Consider the following 14,725-nt stretch of genomic DNA (forward strand, 5'->3'; position numbering starts at 1 on the left):
CAGGGGGAAAGACCCACTAAGCCTCATTGCAATACTGCAATGTGTGAAAAAAAATTGTCTTTTTCAGTGACATCAGTGTGCTCAGCAGATGAAGGGTGAACCCAGGGGCGTTGCAAGGCACAGTGGCCTCCCTTGTTATTGTCCTTCTGTGCTGCACTCCTACCCCTTCAACTATTGTTGATTCAAGGTGGCACGTTCACAGGGTGCAGTGTCACGCCGTGTGAGGGCACTAGCTGGGATTGGAAAGCTGTAAGGCTCTGTCAGTTCACAGCATCTATTTGTCTGCATTCAGTGACACACTGATGCAGGAATATTGCTTCAAGTTCTGGTGCTAGCTTGAACTAAGCCTGAATAAAATGTCTCTGAGCTCAGACATAGACTGTATAACCCATTTGTTTGGGTGCATTATGTTCATCCTCCCCCCATGCCCAAATCCTTCATAGTCCCTCAGCAATGTGTAATGTCTATTACTGTTTAATGTCTATTTGGCTGACTCTGGTTGCAAAGGCACAAAGACATGCTCCCTAGAGCCAGCTGGAACAGGGCTTTAAATGTTTATTTGAAGAATCTGCACTCTCTTTCTTTAAAATCTTTTGCCTTCCTAAATTTTCTTAGATTGATTCTCAACGGTAGCAGTTCAAACTCAGAATTCAGTAGTTCTCAACAATTTTGAACTTTTGCATCTATGTATATTTTCTTACAGAAATACATGCTTTTCAATTTAGTAACCTGGCTTTGTTTTGCAGCATTTGCTGTCCATAAATATCCATTGAGTATCTTGCAGGAGTAATTCCCAGAATGTGGGCTGTTCTCAAGCTCTCAGTTACTTGAGCTTTGTAACTGGTTAAGTGAATGGCAGAGCCTGTTTCTGTGCCTTCCTTGGAAGGCAGAAATGTTGCAATCAACAGTAAAGAACAAAAAAAGTCTTTTGATACCCAAGATTATTTATGCTTGGTTCCTTAACACTCTGAAGGACTGATCCATTTTTCTAGGTTAACACTTTTTAACAAAGTGTGAGTGCTGCCTAATATATTATTTCTGAAATTCAACTTTACCTGTATTAGGGGCTGCTGCACTAACAGCTACTAACCCTTCATCAGAAGGCTAAACATCTAACTGAAGGACAAAAGACAGTGTGACAGTGCTTGAACGGTTAATAATGCTTTTCTCTAGTAAACTTCATAACCCAGGTGTTAAAATCACTTGGAGCTCTAAGTGATGACTCTTTTTAACTCATCATGTCTCATCATCAGTGGCTTTCAAATGACAGCTTCATAAAATCCCACCTAAGACCAGAAGCCAGCAGGGTAGATCATCTGATGTCTCTGAAAGGTTTTGGTTAGGCTGCTTTTGACGGCCAGAATTCAGTGTGCCTCAGACCCTGGCAGAGAGGGAGGCTGCAAGCGACTGTCTGCATAAAGGAACAGAAGGTTTCCTAGTGCTTCTTCTCTCTTGCTTTGTTTCTTTCCCATTCTCGTCTCAAGGGCTACTTTCACTTGGTCTTTCTGACAGTTTCACTTTCACCTCCCAGTTCCTCTCTCATCAGTTGTTCTGCTTTTTGGAGTAAAACACATAGACTAGGTGGCAAGAAGATGTTTCATGGACTTTGGGGAACATCTTTGTCCTTCAGGGTTAACCTTGTTGCACGCACTGAGGTTTTTGTGTACTGTCCTTGTCTCCTTTTATTTTATTCCTCTACATTGAAAAACTTAGCCTCAAAGTGCGTTTTTTCTCTCAGCTCTTGCAGCAGGAAAAAAGCAGCTGTGCCATAGCTTTATTTTTTAAATTTCTTCTAATTTTTTGGAGAGCCTACTTCTTTGACTGGCTGTCTATGTCTAGCTAAGAAATAACTAAAAATAGTAATAAAGCAGTTTTAACACATTAACAATATCTGTGTGAGGCCTGCACTTCATCCAGAGTCTTTTCTCTTCTTAATATGCTCCTGTTTAGTCCCTGTATTGTTCACTCAGCATTTTATGACAGGCGTATAAACATTATAGAACCGTGCAGCTGGAGCATGCCCGAATGCAAATTACCTCACAGAGGAAATTGTGCAATGCACTCAGTACCTGAAAATAAAGATCCAGATAATGAAAATGGAGAGAGTTCTCTGGATGTGAGTGGAATTACACTAATTTACAGCAGCTAAGGATTTTCCTATGCATATGCCTCAACAAGCAGGTGAAAAACAGCTTGTCCCATCCATAATTGGCATCTTTCTTGGCACCGTTCCTCCCACTCCTCCCAAAATTAGACGTAAATTGCCCCTCTTCCCTCAGGACTGAAATACTGGGGCTCAGGGGATTTGAATTGGACACGGTTTAGGTATAAAATGATTTTAAGGGCAGAGATGTGTCAATCCAGCACAAAGGTTAAATTTCTTCAGGGAGGGAAAGCTTTACAGTCCTGTCCCTTGCCGTGAACTGGTATGTCCTCCAGATAAAATGCTAAAGAGTTCAGGAGGTAAGGGACAGACTTAGAAAATTGTAATGAAGGGAAGACAGGCTGTTTGGCAAGCAGTTGATGCGGTGTAGCTACTGGAGAAAGCAAGTCAACTGAGCTATGATGACAGAAATTGAGACCTTCTGAGTAATTCCTTTCTCTGCCCATCCTTTACAAAATTTAAAAGGGATTATTAAGTCCCCTGAACAACTAATAAAAGCAGACCTAAAATGAATTAATTTTACAGTGTCCTTTTGCAGAGCAAATGAGTTTTCCACCAAAGACCCCCAACAGTTTCTGTTTTGGCTGTGGCAAACAGAAGTAACAAACACGATAGAAAGAATAGGTTGGGTTAAAGCTCCTGTATGGAGATTTTGTTTATACTGAGGATGTACTTTGTTTTAATTGCTACTTTATGAAAAAATCCAGTTGCCTCACATACCATACAAGCCTTTAGGAGGCATTTGTAGTAGCTTCTAGTGTTTCTAGACATTAGTTTGTAGTGGTTTTTGCCCTTCAGTTTCCCTCATGAAAAATGTTGATCCATCTGCCTGAAGAGTCATTGAGGTTCTGAATCAGTGTGGGGAAGGAATGTTGAATACCCCATGCTTTACATCTTGAGTGGCTATTTACACCTCAACAGAAGCAGACTAAATCAAAATGACACTTTTTGATACTTTGCATTATGCAAATTGTTCCACAAGGGGAAACACCAGCACAGAATGAGGTCCAGAGACCCACAGGAAAAGACTTGCACAGTAATTAGATGTGAGCTGAGTGAAAGGCTGCTGGTAATTCATAGGGCAAAGGGCTAAACATCTTCATTTTGCAACATGTGGAGGAACACTCAGGAACAAGGCAGTTACTTAGAGCAAAACACAGCCTTCACATAAACCTTTAACGACATTGCACAGGTACTTGCAATGAAAGACCTATATGATAGCAGAAGATATCATTCTACCATCACACAAAAAAATTCTCATACCTTTAATATCACATATGAGTGGAGATGTCTCACTCATGGCATGAATTCTTCTGTACCGATTTGCCTGGAGCGTTATCATCCTTGGCTCATTGTGACAGCAATAAAAACCATACTGTACACAAACAAATGCACACAGCAAGTTCCACTGCATGTTGGGAAACATAATATCTGTCAGCATACCACCCCCCATGCACGTCCCCATTCTTGCTTTATTTTTATTAGTTCTGTCAAAAAACATTAATTCATCCACAGTCTAAGAAGGAGTTTGCCTGTAAAGAAAACAGAATTCAGTTCAGAAGCTACATGATACTACAGACAACCAGTATCCAAGTAATATTTCATCTATCCCAAAATGCGGTGGAAGACTAATTAGAAAAATACTTAAAATAGTGCACTTCAAAACTTAATCTTCAGCACAGTGTAAATAATATTCAATCACATCCTTCAATCTGACCTGAAAAATAACTGCCTGAAGGTTCAGCTGGATGTGTCTCTTCATTATTCAAGACCATTGCTATTCCTTCCCCAAATAGACCTGAGATAAAAGTGAGCTAGAGGAAAAAAAAGGAAAAAACTATGCAGTTGTGCTCTTGAATGTCTGTCTGGGTTTCTTGGTAACGTAACATCAGTGGTGTGAACATGTTGGCTTTAAATTCCTTCAGTGGTCATCGAGTGAAAAGTGCAGAAAGGTCAAGGTAGCACAAAGCAAACACTAGTTCTATTATTATTTTTGTCCTTATTAGCTCCCTAACAGGAAAAAACTGCTACCTTAGCCTCAATGAAGAGCAAGAGAGGAGCAGGCCATCTTCCTGAGCTTGTGCTCCCTGACACATTCATCATTTTGGTTTATTTCAGAAGGCTTCTTTAGTTATACTACAATAGACACCAAGACACTTCAGCTGGCTTTTGGGGTGAACTTTGTATTATATTATGCTGCATAGTAGTGTATTGAAAAGTGCATCTATTTCAAGTTCTATGGAGGTCAGCAGAGGAAGATGTTATTAAAAAGATTCGAAGACTGTTATGAAAAACATGGCATGTTTAAGGGTTCTGCTGCAGTCCTGAATCCTTTAACATTTATGCACAAATTGGGTAAGATAAGCAAAAGCAATCATATGGCTAAGATGAGGGGGCAATCACTGGGAAAGGCAGCAAGGCTCATTGCAAGATCAAAGCTAATGTCCCTCCATCCATGGGGAACTTTGAGGAATGTGAAGTCAGAAATTTGAATATGGGAATTTTCTCCTGGGTGCCATCAAATTCCTGTTTCATTTCACTTGATTGAATGGGATCTGCATCAGGGACTTCCTATATTCCTGCCTAATCAGGTGAAAACACAGTGAAAGATGTGACTAGCCATCTGTAGGGAACAATTTCTGGGCAACAGATCGGAGCACACATTTGCCTTGCTATAAGTTGCTTCAGCCCGGGATTCATCACCCATCCTGAGGTCCCGCTCCAAAATTCACTGTGACGGATTATATATGCCATTACCAGAAATATGTCTCTGTGGGCTACATTTATCAGCACAAATACAAATATCCTTTGTTACAATGGATCTCACGCCTGGTCTAGGCTAGAAGTAAGTGTGATTGCAGCAACATTTTGGTTTTTCAGATGCTTTCATCTGAATGAAAGGAGGGGGGATGCAGAGAAGTTCAGGAATGAAAGTTTTACTGGGTTTTTTATTATTTTTTACTTGGTAAAGGAGGCATAGGCCAATGAAAATAGATTTCCCATCAGACCACATATGAAGTGAGCCCAACTCAATCAGTCACAAAATGGTTGTTCCAGTTGGTGGAAAGAACAGGAGGAAAGGATCTACCACCCACTGTGGAGCAATGCAAGAGGAGAAAAGAGAGGAAAGAAGCCCAATAGGTGCAAAGAATAGGCTGAATTTGAGGGGAAGGAGGTCTGGCTGTGACTTAGCTGGGTAAGAGAAAAGGTTTTGATTGATTGGAAGATTAGGTGATGTGCAGAAGTTCTCAAGTAGCAGCTTTCCACATAAAGGATAGATTTTGTTTTCTCCTCTTCTTTGTGCTGGGGATACAGGTGACTCCTCTGCCAGCATGTGAAATAACACCGCAAGACAGCACACAATGTGACTGAACAAAACTTTCAAGACATGGGCCCAATAGTAAATAGCTACTTTTTTACCTTTTATTCGAAATAAGTGTCGTCTTTGCCATCAGCAACGGCTTATGATGTGGCACCTGTGAGCAATTTCCACAAAAGAAGACCGTACAGTCATCTCTTTTTGTTTTAAGTTTCTGCAATAGGACTGGGAGATGTAGTGACTTGTAGAATCCCAGCAGTGAGTTTATGAATGATGCATGAAACAAAATCTCTCTCTGCCTGGCGCACAAAGGGAATATCAGACGGGGCCATGAGACCACTGCTGGGCTGGGCTGCTTGATGTAACATTCAGCTCAGACACAGCCAGGAAAGTCCACCAAGCAAACTAGTTTCAAAGTAAATGCATAAAAACACAATGAGAAAAAAAAAAACAAAGAGACAATGATATTAAGTTATTTGGCATAGTGTTTTTTTCTTCCCTCTTCCTCCCTCTCCCTCCCTCTCCCTTGCTACCATTCCCTTTCCCAAAGCAGCTGCCTTCACAGATTGGGAAAGACTAAAGAGTGTTTTCATCACTCCTTAAATACATTCTTTAGAAACATATCTTAGTGAAATATGCCTACTACATTTCCAAGGGAGGTCCTTCACTTAAAAACAGTGATCTGTGACCTTTTTAAAAATGAAATCTCTTCCCATATTGCTTATACTAGTAGAGGCATCTAAGAAACACTGGAAGTTATTTCTATGGTGTAAAAGAAACCTATGTTTTTCCCAGTCCATTCTGCTTTTTCCAATGAAAGGCCACAAAGCAGTGGCTATATAAGGACCCAGTTCATATGTGCATATATCTAAAAGGGGGGGGGGTTTATTTCTTAAATGACCACCAAATGTTATCCAAAGGCTAGTGAGGTCAAAAGGCGTATTTCAACTTCAAGATATTCTGCATGAAAATTTTATTTACACTATTTTGTACATCAATTGGAGTTTTAAATTCTAAGTCACAGAAACCTTATCTATAAAATATAGCACAGGATGTGGAAACTACACTAGAAGATAATTTCTTTTTTGCTATATATTTCAGCATAGGCAATTATTAGTTACCAAAACCTGTTACTAGTTTACAGGTATTTGTAATAGCCTTTAACTGAATTGCTTGTGCCAATGGAGATAAGCATATGAGAATCGATACACTTGGCAGTCCCAGCAAAGATGACAGATCAGCAGGCAGAATAAGTCATCTTCCTGCTCTCATGAAAAAGCCAAAGATGGAAATATATTTTCTTGATGCTGATGCACCATCAAAAATTCCACATCAATGTAATCTGAAAAAAACCCTGTTGCTCCTGGCACTTCAAAATGTAAGTGTTAAGATTGACTACCTTCTCCAGCACTGTGTTAAGATGTAGGGCTCCATGAACTTTTACCTTATATCTTATATTAGAGACAAAAAGTCAGTACAGACTTTGGAGTTCCTTTACGAGATCTCGTAAGAAGTATTGCTTCAAAAAGAAAGCTAAAAACAAGTTAGATCTATTTGTTCGTAGCTTAATCTAATTTTGCTAATTGGTTAGATCACTTGAGAGGAAAGCACTAACAGAGATGTGACACACATTAGCAGGGAGAGAGCTGACAGATCTTACGGAACAGGCACAAAAAGGAAACCATTCATGTCTATGCAAATAATGTCGGATGGCAAATTGTAATGGCACATAGTGTAACATCTTCATTATTCGTCTTTTTAGTATCCAGAGGAGTTACAAATTCTAATTCTAGACTTATTATTTGAAGGGATTTGTAGGTCTCCCTTGAGGTTTGTTACTGAGGAGTCAGAAAGGCTTTGTGAAAAATACTAGAGCTGAAGTTTTCTACCCTTTATTGATTAAATGCAAAAGTTCTTGTTTCTGCACACTGATGATTCAGTTTCAGAATCACGGCACTGACCGCATAGGATATCAGTTTTCACAACAATGTATGCAAATTCAAGGTATTTTGATGGGTCTATTTATGGGGACATTCTAAACGAATACATTACGTCACCCTGGAAGATTTGGGTCCATTTATTAAGTATTAATGTGTGAAATTTTTCATGAGTTTGGTGAGGATAGTATTGTTTGAGAAGCAGAAATTAATTCTGGAAATTGGTATTTACATGCATTATTTCTAACGTTTTAATACATAATATCTTTCAATCCCTGGAGGTGCAACAAGTACACAGAGACTCTGCGACCCATTTTGCAGAAACTGAGGGAGTACTGCTCAGGCTGTACTTGTGGACACTCTTCCACCAATCTTTTAAGGATACTCTTATGTACTTAAGAAGTGAGACTGAGGAACTCAGGGTGGCAACCCAGATATATAGATCAGTTATATCAGTCAGGAGTGTTTATAGAGAGGAAAAAGTGGAAAAAGCCTGTGCTATCTCAGAAGATTAGAGGAACTTCAAAGCCAACCTAGAAGGGGGGTGTAGGTGTGTGTGTGGAGTCAACCGTTCCCCTTAGATCTATCTGTCAGCAAAAAATCTAGTGTCAGTGTGGTTTAGGGAGCGCAACCAAGCCTGACCACTATCTGCAGTCCATTCTCTCCAATCCTACCCCTTAGCTCCAGAATTGTGGAACATGTCAGAGGGTGCATCCCTGTCCTCTTTGCATCCCAGTCCTCTTAGCATCTGCTTATAGACCTGTGGTCCATGAATCAGTCTCATCCGTTTTTAAACCCATTGAAAATACCTGCCACTACAAACTCTGTGGCGACAAATCCCAGGTAATTAATGCCATATAAAAAGTACTTTCTTTCATCTGTCTTAAGCCCATCTCCTAGTAACATTCCATGAGTGCTCCGTAGTTCAAATATTGCAAGTTTTGTCAGTAACAGTTCTGCATTCATCTTATCCACAGCATCCACAGCATGATTTTGTAAACCTTCGTTTATCCATTCATTATCCCCCATCCCATTTCTGCTGTACAGCGCAGAATAAAATGAGTGTATCTAACAGTGGTCAGGTAGAGCTGTGGCTGGAAATAAATTATATTGGCAGATAAAGATGGTACATTCCTTGCTTTCATATGTCAGTGCACAATTATATTTGAAGGTCGGCCCTTCAGTGGGGGCTGGATACCTATTTGGTTTTTTTAAGTTTTTCCAGGGAACAGCTGCTCATTCCTTTGTCTGTGGAATGCCTATTGTATTTGAAGCACTGAAGCATCACAATTTTAATTCAGAGGTGTGAGTGAAGACTGAAATGCAATCTGAAGGCAAGAAACCTTGGGGCAGCGCCTATAGCATAAAGTTCACAGGATGCCCCTCCAAGTCTGTTGTTAGTTGCATGGAGAAGTAAGGAAAAAAGCAAAGCTAGATACTACACAGCACAGAAGTCCAGGGCCCAAAACCAGTCCCCAGGTATTCAACATATTCCCCTGGAGTGACGGGAGCTGCTACCTTCAGCCACCCAGCATTTAACACATCTGACACAAGATAGTAAACTAGCCAGCTTTTTCCGACTGGTGTTGTCGCTGGCCAGGAGAGAAGAAGAAAGGAGACGGTGGTGCATAGGAGCACCTGCTGAGATGAAGACAAAAACGGCAAGAACAATTAACCTCTGACATACAAGATATCATATTATGGTCATCACCGGCTTAATCGACTATAGCCACTGCATCAGGAATATGCTTTTACATGTGCATAAGTCTTGCAAGGTTCATTTGCAAAACGCCATGTATTTGCATTGTATGGGAGTAATTTGCATTTCAGTTCCCCAATCATTTTCAGACAGGTGAATGTTAATGAAGCTCCCCAGGTAACAAAATATTAAGAAGATTTAGAATGAAAAAAAATAAAAAAACCCAACCCCCAAAATTAAAGCTTCTTAACCACATTAAAGTGCAAAGCATCTAAAAGTCTAAAGAAGGATACAATTCTCATCAGGACTCAGGAAAACTTTACTCATGAGATATTCCAGTGAGCGACTGGCACAGGCCAGCACATAGCATGCTATCTTGGAGCCTGGAGACCCAAATACTGTTTATAGATCCATCAGTTATTTCATCTTCTTGGGCAGATTGTTTTGCCATTTATCCTGGGGATAGGGAGGAGGGCTGTACACAAACTGATTCTGCACCTCAGCACACCTAAGCTCTACAGAGAATCTTGCTGACAGACACAGGACATACTTCAGCAAGCAGGGAAGAATGGGTGGTTTGGTGCAAGTACATAGAAGCTGTCAGAAAATGGGTAGTAGCTGATCAGGCCTATCTTCAGATTCCTCATCCCTAAAATGGAGCCGTTGGCACTTCACCACATTCTAATACAGTTTCAGATCATGGGACTAAAAGCAGGACAAAATGTTTGGGATCACTTGAATTCTCCATATTAACAGAGAGACCTGCCATCTGCTTCTTTGCCCATGCTTATGGGCTGTTGCCCCATACTTAAGTGCCCATTCACATCAGAGGAATGTTCATGTGGCAGCCAGCTAGGAGTCTATTGCCCAGGTCTTCACAAACATTGCCATGTGTTTCCCCAGGCATTTTTAAATCTGTCTCCAAACACGTCAATTTGCCTGTGTGGTTTGGTTTTGTTTTGTTTTTATCAAGGAAAACGAATCTCACATCTTAATGAGACACTAACTTAATATTTTCCAAATGCAGACATAGACACACACACATATTATATATTTATAAATTTATATACACAAGCATAAAAATGCAAAGACAGAGAGATGGGATAAATATCAACTTTGGAATTAAATCCTGCTGTGACTCCAGAGAGAGACTTGTGGGGCAATTAAATGTTATTTTTGCTGACAAAACTGCCTTGGGAAGTTTCTCTGTGCTGCCCTGACCCAGCTGCTGCCCCTCCACAGCAGTTTGCTGTCTCCTTGACAGAGGCAATGCAATTGTTTGTGGAACACTCTGTGTCTCAGACCCTTGATACGGTCCAGGGCGAAAAGAAAACCTCCAGAAAAAAAACGGCTTTTGTCCTTGGTTTTGTTTGTTTGTTTGCTTTGCAATGCAGATCTCCCTAATCTGGTCCACAAAACGATCCCACAAGCAGTTGTGCTGGTACATCTGAATGAGTGTGGGAGCAGGCATAAAGGGCTGAAGGGCAGTGGAGGAAGGGCAGCTCATTTCACTACCGAGGAACACATATCATGTAACTAATACTAACATCTCTCTACACCAATGAACCCAAGCTTCAAGTCTCCTAAACTATTTACTGTACTTGATTCATGTATTTCACTTTCTAAATATTCTAGGTGTGGGTGTATTTTTTTAAAAATGCTTCTCTTTTTTTTTTTTTCACTAAGGCATACTGACAAGAGACTATTCATTTCTTCCGAAATAGAGTGTCAGACAGTGAAATGCGGCTTTAAGCTAAAAGATCTTTTTTTATGTAACATCTTTCTTGTCAGCGGAATAAACAACCAGCATGTATTTCCAGCTGGTGCTCAATTCTTCCTCATATCTAAGTCAGGCCTTGTACATTATTATATGAGTGCTATTGTTGCTGTTTAAAGTATGCAGATTGTTGGGTATTTGTTTGCTCAGTGAAGCAATTTTTTTCCCCTGGGATAAATAATTGTGGGCATTTTATTTATGGAAAAAAGCTCAATACTGAACATGCTTATACCAGTCCAGCAAAGAATGTAAGTGTGTGCTTAACTTCAGGAGTGTCATTTCTGCTGCACTCATCAGGGACACTATTTACCTGCTGAGAGCAAAGCATGTGTCTTGCTGGATTATAGGCAGCATGTTCAGAACCTCCCAAAACTGAGCTCGTCATAGCTAATTGAAATTACTATGTGCACTTCAGTAGGAGTTAGCCACCTAAATACCATTGGAGATCTGGTCTTAAGTCTTCCTTGGAATCCTGTTAATCCCTTTTCTTCAGTCATGTTTTACAGCAGTTCATACACAGCTGCGTGCTAAATAGCATGCTTCCAAATACGTCCTTTTAACAGTTTTAAAATGGTTTTCTTTTCACCTTATGGTGCCTTTGTATTTTTCTATTACGGAAGCAAACAGGTGGCTCTGCCTGACCTCCTCTGTTCTAGTCAGTATTGGATATGTTTCTGCTATGTCATAATTTATTTGTTTGCCTCTAAAACATTCACCTTTATAATCGCTATGCACACAGTAGACATCTTGCTATTCCTGATATTTTTTTGCTTGCCCTTCTCTGGACCCATTTGCTTTCTAGTATTACCCTTTTTGAAGTGTTGTGCCCAGAATTGTAAACAGCGTTCAAGGTGAAGGTACACTCTTAGTTTACATTATGATACGTTCTTAGTAGAATCCTTTTTCTTTAATACAGACTCTATTTAACTTGAATCTCCGCTTCCATCAGCAGGTGGTTTTCATCAAGGAGACTAAGATGAAGGTTTCTTTTTTTTTATTTTCCACAGGCACACCAACTTAGAACTGATCAGTCTATAGCCAAGTCAGTATTTTGTTGTCAGTTTGCTTCCCTTCAACTTTGACAACCAGCATTTTTCCTGGGTTCAAGTGTCTCCTTCTCAGGCCTTTCCCAACCCAAAGATTCAAATCTGGAGAAACACTGGTCCACACACCAAACCTTGGCCTAGTTACCATCTAATTTATCCTTCCTTCACCTGTTTCCTGGTACAACTTAGGTCGTTCTCCACACACACTTCTGGCTGAGGTCACAGTGCCATTGAAAATATAGACAGCAACTCCCCTTCCCCTTTCATCCCCTACACAATGCATATGGATAAGCAAGAAAACAAACAAAAGTCCTATAGATACAGATTACACACATCCCCAGGATGCAACTTCTTGTTGCTCCAGCAGCAAGTTCTATTACCTAAGAGTAAGGCGCTCCCTTGACCAGACACATAGCACAGTCTATATTCCTAAAACAGGTATTTCCTTTTTTTTGCTGTAACAATGCTATTTTGTACTGTTCACACGCTTTGCTGTACCCTCCTTCACTTCTTTACACAAACATTAATGAATATACTGGACTATTCCAGTCAAAGGGGGTTTTTTTTAATTTATTTTGCAAGTCAAACCCTCCCCAGGCTGAAAACAAACTGCTTACTATAGCCAATGCTGCTGACAACCTAGCAGTTTTTAATTAATTATACAACCCTTCTTTCTCATCCCACAACTGCATAGCTGCCTTTATAGTCTCCCAAGGGACATTGTCAGGAAATCTACAGCAGGTGGGAAAGCTCATGTGTCATCTCCTACAAATGAAGGCTGAGAGACTACTTACCCAAGCTCAAGCACAGATGAGTACCCTAAAATTAGCTGGGCATTTGGTGGCAGCAGCTGTATGTAGCAATGCACTGCAAGATGTAGAAACAGATGGCACAGCAGAAAATACGGGTGTTGTGTTTGCTGTCTGACTGGATGCCTCTCCGCTTCCTTCCTCTAACATCTTTGCAGGGTTCATTGTAGATAAAATGGGATTCCCTTTTTGCCCCCTTCTGACCTGCAGTCAGCATTTTTGGAACTTCCCTCCATTCATAGTTGGTCATTCCTACTGCTTCTTTTCTGGTTTTGACTTCTTTCTACTAGTGCCGCGTTATTTTACCTGTACTCTTATATTTTTCACTCATCACCATGACACTCTCTTTGCATGGTAGCGATAAGCACAAAAGTATGTTTCCTATGGGGTTTTGACATTCATGAGGGAAGCAAATGTACATATTAGCATTTAGATCAAAGTAGTCATTGGAAAAATTTTAAACATTTACACCCAAGGATGTGCATGGATGTATGTTCTGCCACAAAAATGCCAGAATAGGCAGGATAAAGCTCTTTTATTTTTTTACAGAAGAGAACCAGCAGCCCCATGGGAGACCAGGAAAGTTTTGGCAAGGTTCTGGCAAAGTTTCAAATTACTTATTTCAAAATCAGGGGATTTTTTTTTGCGTTTTAGTTGAACATTAGGGCAATTCAGCTCAAAGACATTTCCCCAGCACATGTCCCTGAGATCTTTCAGGCACAGATGGCCCTGGACCTGGGATACCCAGTGACTTTCTGCAGCAGTAGTGTTATACAGCACTTCTTGGGGAGGCAGGAAGAAAATTAAAAGCAGAAAACTTGGCTAATTAAAACTACAAATTTAAGAGCAGATTAAGTGGGAGTATCTAATGTCTCTTAAGATGCAAGGGGGTGTAGTGTACACTGAGGTAAGTGCTCTGTGGCCTCCAGGACACATGGGAACAGATTGCTTTTTCAAATGCCCCAGGATAGCTGAGCCATCCCCACAGGACACACCAGTGCAACCTGTAGGGAGACCAGTGCTATGTAGGCATTTCAGCCAAGGTCTAGCACAGCTCCACAAAAACAGAGTAAGACACCCATCACTTCCAAAGAACTGATTGTCTTCTTTCAGCAGGACTAAGACCAGCCCTCTCCTCAGGAAACACACTGGCGGTGCCACAGCTAAATCTTCCCCCAGGCCTTCTGCATCTCCACCCTACTGCTCTACACCATGCTTTGCTGGTCTTCACAGCTTGTCCTTCCACACGAATCTTCTCCTACCCTCCCAAAAAGTCCCTCTGTGGCATGGTTTTGTAAAGCCCCACTGGCCTTTTGCCTTCCTTGGCCGGTGCTGATACAGCTCTCCTCATCTGCTGGTCACACTCTACTTCCACAGGAGCTGCTTCACAACTCCTTTATCTACAGTCTTTCTTTTGAAGTCTTCCACTCTCTGCAGGGCAGAAGTTACTGAGTCCACCCATGGGGGACCGAAGCTGTTTCAGAGACACTCAGAAGCAATCTGGCAGGTAAAATCAGTGAGCAGCAACGTTCAGCAGAAGAGCATTACTCAAACCTCCCCATGTCCTGCTCTGCCCATCTCCTCACCTGGGGAAAGATAAAGTAAGCCGAGACTGGGGATAGGTGTTTTACCTGTGTGTTTGTAAATACTTATTCTTTTTTTTTTTCTCTGTGATCGTAAGATTTTGTTTATCAGCAATGAATTATGTAAACGCCCTCCACTTGAGACTGCTTTGCCCAGGACACCTTCATGATTCACTCTGCCCATGGGACCTCCAGTTTACAAATGCAAGCATATATAGACAAAGACAGGGGATGGATTCTTATACTCCGTGCCCTAGCTTTCCCTAACTACTTTTAACCTATAATAGCTACAGATGTAAGCCCTGTGCACTTGTAAACTGGATGACAAACTGAACAGTAATTGTGTTCACATACTCCTGACAAACACAAGCCACAAAATCCCCAGGCATTC

This window comes from Phalacrocorax aristotelis, chromosome 2 (assembly GCF_949628215.1).
Source record: "Phalacrocorax aristotelis chromosome 2, bGulAri2.1, whole genome shotgun sequence".
NCBI lineage: Eukaryota > Metazoa > Chordata > Aves > Suliformes > Phalacrocoracidae > Phalacrocorax > Phalacrocorax aristotelis.